The sequence below is a fragment of the Pagrus pagrus genome (assembly GCF_965226575.1).
Source record: "Pagrus pagrus genome assembly, chromosome: 11".
In the NCBI taxonomy this organism is placed as follows: domain Eukaryota; kingdom Metazoa; phylum Chordata; class Actinopteri; order Spariformes; family Sparidae; genus Pagrus; species Pagrus pagrus.
Window position 1 is genome coordinate 2901506 of NC_140195.1, and position 19281 is coordinate 2920786.

The window sequence follows — 19281 nt, forward strand, 5'->3', positions numbered from 1 at the left end:
GTGTGTGTGTGTGTGTGTGTGTGTGTGTGTGTGTGTGTGTGTGTGTGTGTGTTTGTGTGTGCGCGCAGCATGATGCTAGCAGGCATGAAGGATTTCAGACGGGTAACATCATCTCTGTGGAAGCACTTTTATATATTTTTTGTTTCTTTTAGAAAAAATAAAAAACAGCCCAAATTTCTGCCAGAGGTGTTTTTCCGTCAGCAGCACACTGAGTCTTCACACGTCTGCAAAACTACGAGAAGACTAAAAATATCTGGCTTCAAAACTGAATTGTGACATTTGTTCATTCTTACAGTGACACACTGACATTTCTGATGCATTAAAACTTTCTTGTAAGCATATACTGTGCTATTGTAAACTACACTAAGTGATATTTAGTGTTGAGAACAGATTCATACAATTATCTGTTTATTTATCTGGATTGACATTGAGATGAAAAACAGAACTACAAAAAAAAAAACCCCAAAAAACAAATCCAGTAAAATAAAATGAAATGATATTAAAGGTTACAAACCAAAATAAGTATGATTAAACAATGTGAGCATAACTCAGAATAATCAAGCAAAATATTGTTTTATCTCAGTTCTTGTTGCCCATAAATTACTTCTAGACATAAATCACACAAGGTCTCCAACCGAAGCAGCAAATATTTGGCCACTGACCACAAAAACCCAGTCCAGTCTGCAGGATAAAATGCTGGCAGTTAATGTTTTTTCTGCAAGACCACTAATACGTTCACATTTATACGTCTCATAGGAGTACACTGACTGTCACATGACGTGTATGAGCTTATTTTTATATCCAGAGGAGGAGGTGATGGTGGTGGAGTTACAGGCGAGAAAGTTTGAAACCAGTGGATATTGTTAATGAGACCTTGAGACAGTATCCAGCTGAGTTTGTGGCGACCTAAACAGATACTTTAAGCCAAAACATGATCTTTTCCTAACCCCAAGTTGCAACATATCACATACATCTGCAGGAACATACATTGCCAATATTTACTCTGGTGCCTGTGTTGTAAGAGAGCAGCATTGATGTCTTTGTAATATGAAGAATGATTCACAGCTTTCTGATCTGCTGAGAAACCAATATTTACTGTTTGTATTTAACAGGATGCCGAATGTGTTCTCTGCTGTCGGTTCAGACACTTTGAACAACAAACCAGCGACCTGCAGCACCTCCACACGGCACTGCAGCAGCTGAGACCCGACTCTCACAGCCACAAACTGGCTGCATATCAGAAAAAAACATGTTTGGATGAATAATCAATGCACCTTTTATACCTTTTATACTGAAAAACACTCAGTGGTTTAACTGTTTATTGATTTCATCTCTAACCGTAATCAACACTTGGGTCAAACTTTTCTTCTTCTCTTCTGTTTATCATCGAAACCTTCCTCTGACCTCATTGGCTGTAAACTGAGGTGTCTTCAGTGAAGACGGGGCAGGAGACACATCACACTTTGCACGAGAGGACATCAAACTTTAGAGGAAACTGGTTTAAACTGAACTGAGCTGAAAGATTACAGTCTTATAAACTGTATGTAGTGTTTCATTAGCACTCTGCTTGAAAGAGGTAAAACATGTTCATGATTACACATTATGTTTGTAATTACTGTCTTGATCTACACACACTCAGCTCATAATGAGTTTTATAATAACTGAGGTGCAGCTCGGGGACTCTTCACTTTTTGTCTTGTTTGTCTTTCTGTCCTTTAATCTATGCCGGTCCTGTTTTCCTGCTGTTTATCTCCCTTTGTCTTCGCCCGTCTCTGCCTTTATCTGGCAAAGGGTAATTAAAAGAGAGAGCTGCTCGGGGAGTGTGTCAGGAGAATTTGCGGTGCAACGACTTATTTGCATAACGTCTTTCAATAGCGAGGCAGTCGTCCCGTCGCTTTAATCACAGTATCTTTTTGATGTGATGTTCAAGAGCGTCTGTCATAATATCCACTTAATCCATACGACCACGTGATATCTGATCGAGGAGAACGTACATTAACTCAATGATTCCCATTACAGCATCTTCATGCTCATTGTGTTGTTATGACCTGCCGTGCTTCAGGTCTCCTGCAGGGTCAGCTTTATTCATATTCTGGTCACGAACACACTCGTAATACATGAATGAACTCAATGAAGTTCATGAAATTCAAGAGCAGGCTCACGAGTGCGTGAGATGAATGATCTCGGATGCTGCCGAGTGTGAAACCTCATATCACTCACTCACGGACGTCCAACTTTCATGGTTTCTGGCTCAGCTCAGGCTTTATATTTGGTTTTCCTGTCAGTGTTTGTGCTTTCCAAGGGTAGTAAATGTCATTTAAATATGATTAAATCTGACGTGTGAGAAATTAAGAAGTCTTTCCTGTTTCTCAGTCGGGTCCTGTCCAGAGTTAGAACGAAACTCTTTGTTTCCCCCAAGACATAATCATTATAGATGTAATTATGTTTCGTTTGTGCACATTTTTCTTGCCTCCAGTTTCAGCACATCGATCAGATATCAGCAGTGTCACACACTCTGGATCCACGTGACGTTCAGGCCCCTCAGGCCTTCCTCGAGATCAACACATATTGGCAGAGTTAGAATAAAAAGTATGAGTATGCCAAGTTTCTACTTGCGTCCCGTGGAGCTTGAACTGTGTGTATAATAAAACTAAATGTTACCTCATACATCACATCACACCGCCTCAGTTTGTTTTCATTTTAAAACCTGTTAAAGCTCCGTGCCCGCAGGCCGTCCGGCCAGCTCACCAAACAATACACAAGCAATGACACATCTACACAAAGAGGTTGTGTTTATGCCACACATGGCTCAAAAACTCTCATGATTCTAGTCATGCAAGCCATCTCAGGATAAACACACATCAGCAAGGTACAAATAACAAACAGACAAAGAAACATTCTAACAAACTAGCATGCGCGAAGTTCAGTGTCTGGGTGCTTCAATCGTGCATCAAACTCCAACAACAACTGTCTTCTCTCATTCCCAAATGTCCACTGGATCCATTTCAGGAACATATTTGGTCCATGGTAACAAAAATGCAAAATAAAACTGATCACAGATGCTTTTTTCTGTAAAGAGACTCTCATTTCACGGCAGACTCCATTATCCCTCTACCACAGAGATCCTGAGATGGCAGCCATTTGATTGACAGCTCATTGGAGAAGATCTGAGCATCTATGCCCACCCTAGAGCCTACAGTAACCAATGAGTGATCGTGTAGACCCGTGACCCACTCTCCTGAGCCACTTACAGGCCCGCCTCAGGCTGATTGATGCATTGATGCATGCTACAGGTCATCTGCAGGCTTATTTTCCCATCTAGATCAATGACAGAACCACTTCTGCATCTTACAGCCGTGTCTGTGCTCCAAATGGTTCAACAACAGCTGTGGCTTTTCTTTGTGCTCGACTGAGATTGGCGTTTTAGGGTCATTTCCCAAACATTTCCAGGAACGGCAGCAGGTTAAATGTGAGTGTGAATGGTAGTCACCACGACGACTGGGGCGTAGTCGGCCGGGATTTGGGGACAATAGTTGTTTTCAGTGTTTAATGTAACTGTTGTATTCGTCACTGCGACACTAAACTTATTAAACTTCAGAAGCAGCACGGCCCCTCGAGACAGCAGGGAATCTGTGTGCCGCTGCTCTTTTCTCTCTCTGCCTTCTTCGTCCTTTTTTCAGTCCTCCTACTCGAGTCCCGTAACTGTCCATCATCTCTTGTTATTTTCCGTCCATTAGGAGCCTCTCTCCCACCTTTAACGCTGCCCTTCTTTCTCGTCTCCGACTCTCTGCTGCGAGCACCCAGCCGAGTTGAGTGCACTGAATCATTTTAGATTTCAAAGATGGGATAAAAAAGGGCAACGTATTACAACCATTACCCAAACTGTCACTTTTCAAATATTTTATAATGCTGCAGCAACAGCAGGCACACATTTCAGCTTTTTCCCCCACGGACCTGTCTATCGCTTTCTGTTTTTTTGCCTTCCTTTTATTCCCTCTGCCAGCTCTCGCAGCGAGTGTTTGACAGGCGGCAACATGCGGAGTGAAGCGAAAGTTCAAAAAATCAACCCAAATGATAGAGTTTAGGAGCTTTACACCGGCATCAGAAAGAAATCCACGAAGTGAAAATGATGCAGGTGGGAGGAGTGGTTTGTTTTGTCCTCTGTGTCTCTGTCCACAGGAGTTTTCTTCTTAAAGTCCGTCGGCTGTGAAATCAAAGTCTCTTCAATCTCAACAGGACATGAGTCTCTTCCAGTCCACAAATTACGAGCTGCTCGTTCTCTGTTTGCATCAGATCAATAAGTAGACCGCTTGCTCTTTGTTATTGGCTCTGCTCATCATGAATCATTGTCTTCATCCATCATGTTTCACCCCTTGTCGTCCAGAATTATTTCAACAACATCTGTATTACTCCCTGATTGTCCTCTGACTTGAATAAATCTGCGCCACGTGTCTCCTGGGGGCGTCTTTGTAGCTCGCTTTGCAGTTTTTCCTCATTTTCTCTTAAAAAGCACAGACTCCTCTGGGTTCCCAAGAGTGGGGACAGCGAAGGAATATTAAGCGATTTAAAAGCAGTGGCCGCATATAAACGACTACAAGACTTTAAATGAGCTTGTAATGGCTGCAGCCTACAACAGTTTTTATCTGGCTGACATCTCATCTAGTAGAGTTAGAAAAGGGCTTACGGAGCTTTCTCAGACCTCAGCACTTATTTATCACTTGCTCTTTCAAGCCTCGGCGGCCTATTAGGAGGCTAGAAGTTGCTCAGCAGAGTGGAAACTTTAAAACAATTTGTAGCAGTCTGCAAAGCTGAAATGAAAACCTGGAAACTGACCTTAAGCCAGAAATGTCAGCGTGCCTCGATGGGGCGTGTGTCCATGTTGTTAATAAAAGTGAACATGAAGAGATTTCTCATTTTGAAGACTGAGGAAGGTCAAGGCTGGTGGGATTCTTCTGACTTCTGGAGGTCTCCCAGTTTTGGAAATGTCTGACTTTCTTTCCAATTTCCAAGATTCCCCATAAGAATTAAAACAAGGGAGTTATGGAGAAAGTCGTGTGTGTGCAGCTCACTCTGCAGCCTCTGCCCATGTTTAACTCCATCACACACTCTCTTCATCCTCCTCTCCTCCTGTCTGTCTGCCTCTCAAAGTTCAAGGCTGTCAGAGACGCTCTCTCCATCAAAGACCCTCGTGATGCTGAGTGTTTGTGGAGGATTTCATCATTGTGATGAGTGCAGGCTCGATTGTAGAGCATCAAACTCTTCAGCGTTTGGTCGTCAAGGGCTGCTGCTTTTAAAAAAACACCAAAACAGCTTTTTAATAATTGTGAGTCTGAGTGTGTTTCTGTGTGTGTACTCATGCATGTATACTGGAAAATGAAAAATACATGTCAACCACTCCAGCTTTTCTTTGCGAGCCCTGTGCTTGGTCTATCCACGTCACCCCAACTCTTGCTGCAGTAAACACATAATAACATAATAACGACTAATGGCTTCAGGTTTTTAGGTCGTAAATATGAAAGAAATTACTATCTACCACAAAAAAGCCAGGTCACTGAGTACGGGTGTTATTTCAGTGCTAGCTGCTCTACCTGCTGTGTGTGTGGAGTGTCATTACATTGTCATAGCTGTGCCATTTATCATCGTTAACGTTTATGTTCGTCAGCCCTGAATATCTTGTTATCCTCTGAATGGAGCATTGCTATCAACGGGCTAACGCCTTGTGTTTACTCATTTATGTATGACGGCGTCACTGATCAGGCTGGCTAATGCTACCAACAACTATTTGTGAGAGGCACAAACTATGTGGCTATGGTCAAAACACTAAATATATTGTAGTCTTGCATATTTGGTCACAGAGACTCTGAGCAGTCAAGGTTTTGTTATGCCTGTTAGCGTCTCATACAGATGCATAAGTTACTCTTATGTGTCCTATGACAACAACACAGTCTCTTCCGTGGTCAAGTTACCAATAACAGACTCTCAAAATAAAGGCATCAAAACTGCGTGGTTAGGTTTAGGAAAAGATCATGGATTCGCTAAATATAACTCAAAACCGTCACCACCGGCTGTTTGCCTCAAACGGGACTCAAACCCTCATCGCATCGGTGAGAGTCCTTCGAATAAAACGCCGACCATCCACAACATCCTCCCAGCACAGACATTCTCGCTCTGTGAATCCTGTCATTATCACCCCCTGCTGGCTCTGCACCTTCATACATGCGTGTACTTTTCGTGCCAAGGCGAGCCAAACCGCCAACCTCACATGCTGACCTCTGGTGGATTGGCGGGCTTATGAAATGCCTGAGATCGGGTTGGTGCCTAACATTATGTATTTATTTTAACCCAAACCACGGTTCGACCCAAATCGTGCCTAGATCCAGCCGAACTGCGACAGTTAATCATGTGTTGAATTTCTTCAAATTTGAAACCCTTCATCTCCTTCAGTTCAGTCTCATGGCATCTGATTTTTATCGCACAAGTTTGATTTATTATTCACAGTTTCGTGCTCGACAGGACGCCCTTAACGTCATTAAAAGTTCTCACAGCGTGATCCAACTGAACTTCTGATGTATGCGTGCCTCTTTGAAGAGCCACAGTTCAATGTCACATGAATTCTTCAGGCTTTAGGGATGGATGTGCCAATTTGACATCTGCTATCATCTCTGATGAGGTTAGGACTGTCTGCCAGAAGGAAGATTGTCTGTCCTTGGAAGATCTCTTGGATAAAGAGATATTAGTTTTGGGGAGACTTTGAAAGCATCGATACGTCCAATTCCAGTTATTAAACACTTACGATTTGCCACGTGTGACGTGACCTGGACTTCCTGCTGCAGATTTGACACTCAGTTACTGTATCTGTTTCGTTATGAGTGCGACAGAGACCCGGGGACACGTTACGTCAGTGGAAAATAATCAAAAACCTCTGATCTTCATCAACCCCGGGCCTCAACCCTCTCCTCCCTCAATCTGCTATTTGAAGTCTGCTATGTGATGTGTCTCAATTGGAGCCCCGGGGTCCTTTGAAGCCGTGTCCCACCTCGATGAGTTTCGGGGTCGGGGTTTGTGACTTTCGGTGCATGTCACCTCATTTCCCTTCTCCGCTCTGCCGTGTCTCATCTCTTGCTCGTAGCTAAAGAAATAATAGAAACTGAGCTATCGGAGTACAAAGGCAGAAACAAGAATGGTCTATTCAATCTAAAGAAATGAAGACTTCAAGTACTCTACTTAAATTTTCCTTCACCTGAAGTGAAATAACAACATATCAAGGATTCCATGAGCCCCAAACCCTGCATAAGAATTTGTACTTCGGAGAGGATTTCAGATGGACAGCACGACATTATTGTTGACATGCGTGGAAATCTGATAGAGGGAGGTTGATTTTTCTTGGATGTGGGCTGGTTTTGACTTCTCAGCAGGTAGATTTGATGGAAGCAATTTTTTTTTTAGCATACAAGACATTTCTGCCAGGTGCAAAAGGTAAAACTGTTTCTTTGATACAAGGGAAATGATATTTGTGGCCTTCGGGGTGATTCGACTTGGTCATCTGGTGGATTTGATAGAGACCGGGTGGTATTTCTGGCATGCAGGACAGTTCTGACGAGTTGGCAGAACGATTTGATAAGGCAGGGCAATATGTGTAGCTGTCTGGTCAGCAGCACAACTTGCCAGAGGCGGGGTATTATTTCTTGAATGCAAGGTGTTTCAGTCGGGTCAGAGGTTTGTCTGCCAGGGGCTCAGCCATATTTGTGACATTTAGGGCGGTTCTGTTCAGTCATCTTCCAGTTTTCAGAAAGGCAGGGTGTCGTGTCCGTCTGTCTGTCTGTACTGGCAGGATAGTATTTGTAGCACACAAAGGTAATTCTGCTCACAGCACACTACAATGTGCTGTGAGCAACCTTTTGTATTTAATGACACAGGGAAGCGTGCTGCCCCTTCCAGTGGGCCCCATGGGACTTTATTTCAGGAAATAATTGTACAGCAGTCAGTGAAGTATGATCTAAACAAAAGGCAAAGGTCCCTGTGTGCACAGTTACCTTCTATGACGATGTAAGAAAAGCACTTTTTACTAAAATGTCCTCCATTTATGCTGATTTATTTTGGTTGGCTCATAATGAAAAACTTGAGCAGTGCTTAGGGAGGGGAACCTTTCTGTAGCGGATTTTCTCTGTCAAGCTTGAGAGAGAAGGCAGAATATTGTGTTTCAGACTGAGCTGCTAAAGAAAATGCAATTAAATGAATTGTTTGACCGCGGCAACTGTACCTTTGGTGTCTTGTAAACCCACGAGGGCTGGGTACTCTATGTGCATGACATGAAAATAAATAAAAACCCCAAAGGGAGGGACTTCGCCAATTTGTAAGACAGTTGTCTACTGAGTACTGATGAGTTTGGAAACCCGTGGCGTCAGTATTTGAGCTACACAAAGCGAAAAATGTCAAATTTAGTTTCCTGTGTTATCTGAGGTCAGTCAAAGAGTACAACACCTCCCTCCTGGAGAAATCAGGCCCTGAGTTGTTACTTGCCCCTCACTGCCGAGTGTTTCTGAGGCTGTCTGAAAGGATGTGTGGACAATCCTTTCCTCCCCACAGCTGCATGTGGAGCCTGGGGCGCTCTGCCCTCAGGCCTCAAAATGCTGGAGATTTGTCTTTGAGAAGACAAGTCAGAATAAGAGAGACCGAGGTGTTGAGGTAGCGAGCGGGCCACACGTGGAAAAGGGTTTCATTGAGCTCCTGCGGCTGTTTGAACTTCAGCGGTGATACGAGGCAGCGGAGAGGGAGGCGGAAGGTTTTGCATTGTGTGTAGGTGATACTTTTTCTTGCACTTGCTGAGCTCTATCCACGACCTGCCCTGTGCAATACCCAAGAGCTGAATCAAAAAATAGATTAAAAAACTCACCTTGTATAGTTAGACGTCATCTGTGTCAGACCTAGAGTCCGGTATGACGTCTGCAACATGTTGAAAGCTGATATTTTTTATAGAGGCCAAGAAAGATCTGAGAGAAGAAGAGAACTGATGAAGGAATATTGAATGGTCAGGGCGACCTAGAAAAAAGAAAAGAAAAGAGGAAAAACAAGTTGCAAGCCTCCACCGCAGGTCCAATGAGGTTTGGATTATTTATTTGTACATCACATGTACAGGGCAGCAATTGATCGCTCATACGTGGCATTTCATCAACCGCTTTTATTATCGACGAGTTCGGCTGAAAGCAGAAACTCAGGGGAGTCTCCAAAATGATTTACGGTTATACAGGCTTTATTTTTATACTTAATTTTCAAAAACTCATCAACTGAGACGCTTTCACTGAGACAAAATCACAGATGACAGCTGTAATTATGTCTTCACTCAGCATTGAATTATAGGGTTTCATGCTCAGCCTCAGCCCGTGATTGCAACTCTGAAATGAACGGTTATTGAATTAAACAGAGCCACCTCTGCTGCCGAGCCTCTTTCACTGTTGCAGTATCACACAAATAAGCGTTTTCTTTTACCTAATAAGAATTTCTTACCATTTGAAATGAGGGTTAACGAAGACAGAAACAATCCCCGAGCACACAAGCATCTGTTCAAACGTATCAGCAGTGTTGAGACTAAATTTAGTTCAAACGTTGCTCAAAATCTGATCCCATACCTACGAGGGTAATGTGTTAAATCCAGCGTAGAGCATGAAAAGTTAATCTTCTGTCATCTCAAGTGAAAAATCCCCCCAGAGTGTGAAATTTAAATCTTTACCCAACCAAATCAAATTGTTCAAAGACATATTTAAAGTGTCATTATCTGGATAGTTCTTCAAACATTTTACCTTAATTTGGATCTTTCATCTTTGATCCTTTAAGCCCATATTCACAATCAAGGCACCTGGCAACCAAAAGCAGTCGGTAAAGACTCAGAACAAAGCAGATCAGACCGTTTTAGCTCTTTAGAGAAGCAACATCCCTCTGAAGTATCAGATCAGTAGAGATGGCGATGGTAATGCTGATTACCATGGGATTTTGTAAAGAAAAAGGAAAAATCCCAATAGCTGATCCTCTCATTTATCTAGTGCAACCATGAGGTTTATCTTTTTCCTTTTGTTTTTGAAAATGTCTCGACAACATTATAAGAACTGCTGTGAAATGTGATGGATATGTTTTGCTGTGAAGCCCCGGGAATTGTTTTTTGGACTACAAAACTTCACCCAAGTAGTAGATGAATGGAGTGTTTTTAATTATTTCAACATCTACTAGTTGCGTTTTCTTTTGGTTGCCTTTCGCTAAAACTTCCGGGCGTGAGTGAGGAAGGAAGTCAGTGAATGAGACTAAATGTAATGTGAATAAACATTAAAACATCACCCAGTCTGTGAACAATTTGTGCGCAAGTCACGACAGACAGATTTTCATCTGCAGTGGTTGTAGTTTCAAGGTGATATCATCAAACGTGAGCACCAACGCACGCGGCGTATGTCTGGTGAGTGCTGAGTTTAGTGATTGGCCTGAAGTCAAACCGACAGAGACTCTGGTTCTCTCTCTTCTTCTTCCCCTCTCCTCTCTGTAACGTTACATTCAAGTACATTTCCCCTCCAACTCCAGTCAGCAGTCAACATTACAGAGCATAAACATCCGACAATGGAGGTGACCTCCGCGGATCACTGCTGCAGTCAGGTTGATAAACAGGAGTGAGGATAAATCCACTTTTAAATCCCAAAAGTTAAAAAGTAATCTCTGAGCTCTCCTCCTGTCGGTAAATGACTCCGGATCTGAGCAGAATCTGATGTGACTCCGGTTGTTTATTCCTCCAGAAGGTCCGGCACAGGTACATCCAGGACCCAGTGACATCTGCTAGGTGTGGTTCAAAGGTACGAAACAGCACACTTTGACCACACCCATCCACATCGAGCGTTATCTATGGGTCAGATGTGAAACAGGCATGAAACGTCAACAGTAAAAGCTATTTTTCAGTCTTTACCTCGTTAAACGATCCATCATCTTTGAATGAGGCCACCGAACATGAAATTGTGTTTTCCGTAAGCTGCTTCTGATGAACTCTTTTACGTGATTGTGTCATGCTTTAAACCATATCAGCTGATAATGACGGATTAGTTCAGTTGATTGTCCCTGGTTTACAAAACTGATGTAATCAGAGGAAACGTGTTGGATTCTTTAATTACAGATGATTCCCTCTAATCACTAATCCACCCTCACACCCATGGTTTACATCAAGTTGGATATTTTTACAGTCCGTACATTCGGTTGTTCCTGATACGCCGTTTGTCAGAAGACCTCGTCAATCTGAGAATTTAAAAAACACACTGTCACACTGCGAGCATCATTGTCTCTCACTGAGACAGGATCACTGCTGACAGCTGTAATCAGGTCTTCACTCAGCAGGTTGAATTGTAGGGCGAAGGTTTCGTACTGTGGTTGGAGTTCAGCGCAACACGATATGGGAGCTCCAGTAAGATAATTACTGAATTGAAATAAAGCCACCTCTGCTGCTGATCCTCTCTAGTGTTCGCCATTTATCTACATTTCAATTTTCACGTCGTAACACTCAGTTTATGAGGCACAGGAGTGTGCAGTGGGGAGGATACAGCCGTACTGATACGATGATGTTTAGCTTTAATAGATTTTCAACGAGTTTGTGAGTAGACGCCTATTTCTGACAGATTTAAGTATGTTTTCACGGACAGATCACTTTGATGAAGCTGGACTGTTGTGCTTTTGAGTTGTCAACCTTTGACTCAATAGAAGGAACCTGTGGTATCATTTGTGCGTTCAGACGGGGATAATAGGACCAAAGAAAGCCAGTTGTCACATTTGGCTGCACTCAGTTGCTATATACGAAATGTCAGCCAGAGCTGGCCATATAGTGCAGTATATCATAGCTTCTTGAAGGAGTGGACTTGGGCCAATTAGGGGCTGAGAGTCAGCCAGTTTGCAGCATCTGGGTCAATGGCTGCTTACAGAGGCAGCTCGACTTTGTTGCTGATGCTTTGTTATTAATTCTGAGTGTGAGGAGAGACAGCAGCTAGTCAAAGTTAGGCTGCTGTTAGGCCAGGACGCCACACAGTGATAAGAATAAATAGCGCTATATGACTGCAACTTGAAAACAGGGCAGGAAGTTGGATGTCATGTGATGATATTATTGGCAGGAAAGACAGAAATAAAGATAATCTCATAATTGTTCATTTATAGTGCAGAAAATGTTTTTTTCCCCCGCTGATGTTAAAGTTAGTTAGTCTTTTGTTCTTAATGGATAATATACAACATCAGGCAACATCTTCCTGAGGAAGCTCAGATCTTTTAATGTGTCTGTTGTTGCCAGTGCAATTTTTCTTTGCAGCGATCTGCTGGGGGAGCAGCATCAGGGCCAGCGACACCAGGAGACTTCACAAAGTCATTACGAAGGCTGGCTCTGTACTGGGGACTGCTCTGGAGCCCCTGGAGGTGGTTGTGGAGAGAAGGATGCTGCACAAACACCTTATATCCTCTCCACGACCTGCTGATCAGGCAGCAGAGCGCCTTCAGCTCAAGGCTCCTCCAACTGCGCTGCAACAAGGACTTTTATTTAAAGCCTTTCTTCCCCACTGCCATAAAACTTTACAATCTATGGGCAGGGAGAGGAGACGGCACAACCAGACCTGAATGCTCATATCATTAATCTATCATGTAGAAATCATAAATCGGTTCAGTACTGTGGTCTATATTGGTGGACAGCACAGGAGAGAAACACATCGATGTCACTGATTGAAAGTAAAGCACGATATATTTCACACACACACACACACACACACACTACAGTAACTCGCTCGACATTCACAATTTCACTCTCATCATAAGGTAACGTCATGGACATTTAATCTATGATGATAATCAAGAGAAATTGTTGGTATTCTTGCAGATGTGCAGTCTTGACCTGATCGATTGAATTCCTTGTATCCGATCAAGACATGGATTGTGGATCCGTCCGTATTTTCTTTGCCGAGTGGAAAAATGTGTGAAGGTGTGAGGCGAGCTGATAGAAGAAAAGATGATGACTGATTACAGGATTCAAAGTTCAAGATTAGCTGGATGTGCTTGAATAATAATAACATGTTGGCTGATTGTGTGGTTGATTAATCTGTTGATTTGCCTGACCTTCAGTTGTTGCGTGAAGACGAGCACTTCTCCTTCTCGAGAACATGTTAGAAACACTTAGAAACTTGGTCCGTTAATTGGTAGCTAAGTGACTTTCTACGTTTACTTACCTTTTAAATGATGCCAGCCTCTTTTTTTATTAAAGCTGCTTACAGCCAGCTCATCTCCATCACTGCTACCCACAGGTGGAAGGTGAGATATCCCCATGAGCTATGATAGCATCTACTGTTCTGAAACTGGACTGCTCATCAGGAGCACTGGGAGCACTTCCTGATGACCTGGCCGGCTGATTGGTCCTGGGAGAAACAACACGGGGCGGCTGCAGTCACTGAAAACTGCCCCGACATCAGCCCCCTGCCTGCTGCTAAGCTGATGGTGGGATCTCTGCCAATCATCACACATGTGGATGAACAGTGTGGAGAAAAAAAATGGACGATATGCTCACAAGCCAAGGACAAGCAAAACAATAACCACAACATGCCAGCAAACATGAGCTCGTCTTAACTACCCTCACAACTACCCTCCTCGAGTTGATTCAACTAATAAATGTCATCAACACTTAGGGAGGAGATGTGTCTGCATGGAAATGATGTGGAAAATGAAGAGCTGTATACTTTCTGTCTCGTGGAAAAAAACCTCTGCATTACTCAGAGCAACCGGAGCGTCATGATGATCAAAGCGAGTCCAGTCAGAGCACCGAGGTAATGTCAGGTGCAAAACAAACACGCTGCTTGTGTGTTGTAATAACACATAATGATGTGTTGCTGGCATGAAATGTTTGAAATTGACTGCTCAAATTGCCGCTTCAACTTCTTTGTGTTACGACTCAGCACAGAGGTGGGTTTGGTCCCTGATGCACGTCTCAGAGACAGATTAGGATAAAATGTTCATGTTTCAAAGCCAGCCAGATGAGACAAACAGCAAAACAACAACAACAACAACAAGTGGGAGCAGGCGTGCAGGTAGGAGGGAAGGTGAGCTGATTGAGGAATGGTGGAAAAAGGGGTTACTGCAGTGTGGATGGTGGACGGATCTGAAATGATGAGTGAGTTAGTAAATGACGGGGAAACAAAGAGTTGGGTGGCTTTGTGAAGTTGTCTTTCAACGCCCACCTCAGCCTATTTTAGTAATCTAATCCCAAAGTCTTTCCATGAGACCAAAGTCAGTCTGATGTGTTTCTTTTGGTGATAAGAACAAAAGAGCAAATTTCAACCAGGTTCTTCGTATCATGGGAATAGCTTCAAAATGAATGACAGCCACAAGGTTAATTATCCATAATTGATAGCTGTTTGACTCCATGCATTTTTGGAAACAGTCAAATTTAAAGAGACCTGTGTAACCTGGTTATTCCACTGGTTGCATGTAAGTTGTGGAACGGCTCCGCTGCGGTTTTGCTCCATGCTCCGCTGTCCGTCAACCCCTGGCGGCTTGCAACACATCCCCATACCTCAACCACTGTACTTACTAGTGACTCCCAAAACGCGTTATGTAACCGTTCCCAAAACAGCTTGACCATTGCAGCATACCAGCAACAGGCACACTGGTTAGGTTCAGGCAGGAAAACTACTCGGTTAGGTTTGGGGAAAGATTGCTGTATGGGTGAAAGTAAGTATGCTTTAAGTTGTGTACAAAATGTACGTTATGCAAGTCAATTAAGTTACGTTTGTCCTCATCCTCGGTGCTGGTTTAACCCAACCATCCAGCCTGTCCCTCTCACTGCGTGGACGCCGTTGCTCTCCTACACATATGAACTGTATGTATTATCAGCTGTAGCTTCAGAGCAGAGATTTGAATTGCCAACTGTCACATTGGATGCATGCGTATGTGAACAGCATGTGTGACAGTGTGCAGTGCGCAAATGCTCCAAGTGACCATCTGCCCGATCAACGCTGTCACTGAATATCGACCGATTGCTTTTATTTTTATACCGACAGGACAACTGTTTTCCATTTTTACATTCTACATGTTGTTTGTTGAGTGGCTCAATGAGTCTCCTTTAAGTTGTGTAACCACTCTACAGTATATCTTAAAATGACATTCACATCCTCCCTCATCCAGGATCCATGTACAAGCAAACACTTAATGTCCATCCCGACTGTATGTGTTCAACAACTCACTTTGTGTACTGCATAAAGTCACAAACTCGTGCCGGTATGTTCGCTCCTGAAAGTCACACTAACAGAGAAAGCAGATGAGTGTGAAGACAGCTTTCTTTGTCAAACCCACATGCATCATTCTGCACAGTGAAGGTCAAGCATACAAGTGACAAGAAGCATAATACATGTTTTGAGGGACGAGGGGGCTTCGAGAATGCCACAGCACTAGAAACAGAAGAAGTGCGTCGACAACAACAAGAGAAAATGAAGTGTCCTTGAGTCAGAAAGCTCGTCAGCTGACCCCTGACCTACCGGTAGGTGGTAGCATCAAGTAACAGCACAAATACTTCGATGGAACTGTGAGTTTTGATTAATTTTTATACGGCCTTCAGTTTGCCAGAATTGAAAACTATTGATTCAGAATTCCAATAATTAAAATGATTCAACTTTAAAGGGCAGAGCTGACGATCATGTTCAGAGTTCATCAGGTACAGGATGATAAAAGACTGCGTATATCGATTAAATATGAAGATTCACCAACCGAGGGATGGAGCGAACGGTGTGGAGAGAGTGTTCAAAAATGATTGTCAGACCTTCTGCAGTCCAATGACTTTACATTTAAACTAAAGTTGCATTAAATTGATTCTGTATCTCAGAAATGAAGAAGGTTCTGATAAACGTTACACACCCGCACGGCTTAAATGTCTGCTGACATTTAACAGTAATATCACATGTTCGTTTGTCACAACAGGTGTCACTTTGCAGATATTTCTCTCTCTGAAAAATTATATTTTCAACAAGAAGGGAGTCACTATTATAAAATATTTCACTGCTGAATCAAGTTATTGAACAGAAACAACTCAAAGTCCACTTACAAGCTTTTTCAGGAGCGTGTAACCTCGGCTTACAGTCGTCCTCAGGGGAAGGAGTTTATCCATGTGAACTTGATAGACCGGACTGGGAGGTTGGAGCAGCGGGGGAGCGTTGGTGTTGTCACTCGCTAATTTTAATAGAAATCTCTGCAACCTAGCACCTCCTGTCCGTGAGGCCTCATCTTCTCCTGACAAAGCAGCATTTGTCTTTCCTCTACGCTCTGATATTTTTCATTTTTTCTAAATATTACACATTAAATCATGATCGCAAACACCCAGACAGACATTACCGATTTATTTGCCGCTCCGCCTGGAAGCACAGCGTCTTTTAAAAAGGTCTCCCAAAATCATTAGTGTTCACAGTTTCCCCACATGTCACACAACCCTGAGTGCTGTTTTGTAATTTACCACAACATGTTAATCACAAGCATCGATCGAACGGGGCTCGAGGCAGGGAGGTGAATAATTGAGCCGCCTTCGTCTCTGTTTGCAATAGAGGAGATGAAGTGTGTCGGTCTGCGAGGGGAGTTTCATGTGCGCTGTCCTCATGCACACATGCACAAGCACACACACACTCAGGAGAAGATACATGATATATGCAGAAGAGGATTATTGGCAAACATGTAAAGTCTTACACAAACACACATGTGATAATGCAGGCAAACACGGCAGCAGGAACACAGGTATTGAACATGAAGGCAGACAATTGAATGCCTCTACGCACACACACACACACACACACACACACACACACACACACACACACACACCCAGAGGCAAATGTAAATAAAGGAAAAGCGGGGAACGGGAACTTTCAGGAGGTGTTTACTCATTATCTTGACTGTAGCTGGAAGGGGAAATGGATCGAGTGCGTCTGACCTCCATCAAACAACAAGAGTTCATGTGTTTAACAAACACTGCAGATCGTGTTCAAGGTCACATGTTACGTTTAAACCATTCGTGTGAAGTCAGTTGTGGGTCAGAAGCATTTTACAGTCCAAGGTTGCTGGATAGAGGAAGCGAGGCGCCATTCATTTATTTACTGTCACAGCACAGCAGCTAGCCTCACAGTAAGGTCACCCATTACAGTTTGGTGGTCAACATATCATAAATATGTCCAATGCTGGGTGGGATAATTCCTTTTTCATGTATTTGGACTTTAGTTATTGTTCTACTATAATAAATGACGGTGCAGGACAAATGATACATTAGCTCAACTTTAAGCATCACGTGTTAGTACACAGTTTTAACTACTTTATATGCTGTTTGGATCACATATCTCTAAAGAGTCGACTGCTCGTGGTTTTAGCTTTGTGGCGATGCGCTTTCCAGCACATTCAAGAGGGTTTTTAAAGAGTGTATTCAATTTTCTCAATGCTTAAAAGGATCACTTCATCCTTCAGTTTATCACAAACATTCAAGAAACAGGGAGATGTACGGTTTCCACCTGACAGGAAGTGGATGAAAAATTGCAATCAGAAAAAAAACTAGTAACTAAAGCTGTCAGATTGCAAAGTACAATATTTGCCTCTGAGATGCAGAGGAGTAGAGAGTCTTTAGTTTGAAGGTGCATGAAATTAAAATACTCAAATATAAATTCAAAGTACTTGTACTTGAGTAAAGTAAATGTAGAAGTTAACATTAAAATAGAGGAACGCTACAGACAGAACTGTCCAATCTGAACCATCTTTTAACTTTCTGAGATCCTCCTTCTTACTCTCCTTCCTCTCAAATCTTTAATAATATGTAGCACACTGTAACATAAAATACTTTGTGTAACAGATCACACTGCTTGCTTCGTTTTTGTAGCCCATGAGATTAGAAAAATGTGTACAGAACAGCCCTCATGGATGAGTTTTATATAAATCACTAACTTGACGTGTGTTGCACAATATCCATAATCTTATAGTGAAAATTATATGTTCGTCACAGACATACGCTTCAGAGATCTGAGACTCTGCACTTCGCCTGAACCCTGAGATCAGCTACGGATATTATCGTCCTGTCTGTGAAGAAGCTGCAGTTGGTTGCAGTGACAGGTTTCCTTCAGTCAGTGACCTGCTCAACACTGACTGACAGGAGGCAGCTAACAGTGTGCTGCAGGGAGAAGGTTATTTGAGACCGGAAGGAAGATCAGTATGCAGAGGCAGAAACTGATGACGGGGAATTAATCTCTGGATTAAGCATTGTTGATTATCTGCTAAGATAGCCGCATCGAATATCAAATGTGAAGGCTAATAAAATGTTGCCGCCTACGATAATTAGAATATGAATGTCATGTGATGTGTCGTCTGTATGTGACCTGTATGGAGGGAGAGGGAGGATGGCTTGTGTTGTAGAGATCGGCAAGACTTGGGCTTGGGTTAAGTCAGTTGTATTATGGGGTATTATGTGTTAAAGCTGGGGTTGGTAATTCTGTTCACAAGCATTTTGTTTATTATATATATTTGTATAAAATCTCTAAACATCCAGATAGCAATCAAAATATAAAATGCTCTGGAAAAAATAGGAAAAACAATCCATGGTCTCCGGCAGCGACAGGGCTGTGATAACTTCATCCAATCAGTTTTAATGAAGTCAGTTGTATTACAGGGTGTAATGTGTTAATGCAAATAAACAAGCGTTGACTGAAGGTTCCTCATCTCCTCGCATCATTTCGTATCTTGCTTGGGTGATAGAAAACAAGCCTAAACAAGCACAACATGATTGAGACGTTAACTCTCTTTCTTGCCACATGAAATATGAGCTTTCTTTGCGGTCTATTTTTAACACGCAGTTAAAAAAAAACCGTTGACGTTTCCGGGGACGTCTGGTCCCCCATCTTACAGACGACTTCTTTCCTCTTCCCTCTCAGACTGTTACACCACCAGTCTGTCTGATGAAACCTCCCTCATCAGGACGTCACTCTCATTCTTCAAAGTTGCCCAGCACCGATTTAAAAATGTTTTCATCTTATTTTGGGGGAATCCCAAGTTGAAGTCATTTTTTACTCTTGAAGAAGCTGCTTTTTACCAGCTGCTGATGACTCTGAATCCACTGCAGGCGCAGGACGAGTTATTTTTAAACAAGACAGAGCAGATTCGGCTCTGTTCTCTGGGAACTGTCGAAACGTTTCTGGGAAGTGAAGGAGACCAAAAAATTTAATAACACTTCATCATAAAACAGATTGTGGAAAGCAATGAACTCCCCCGATTGATGTTTTA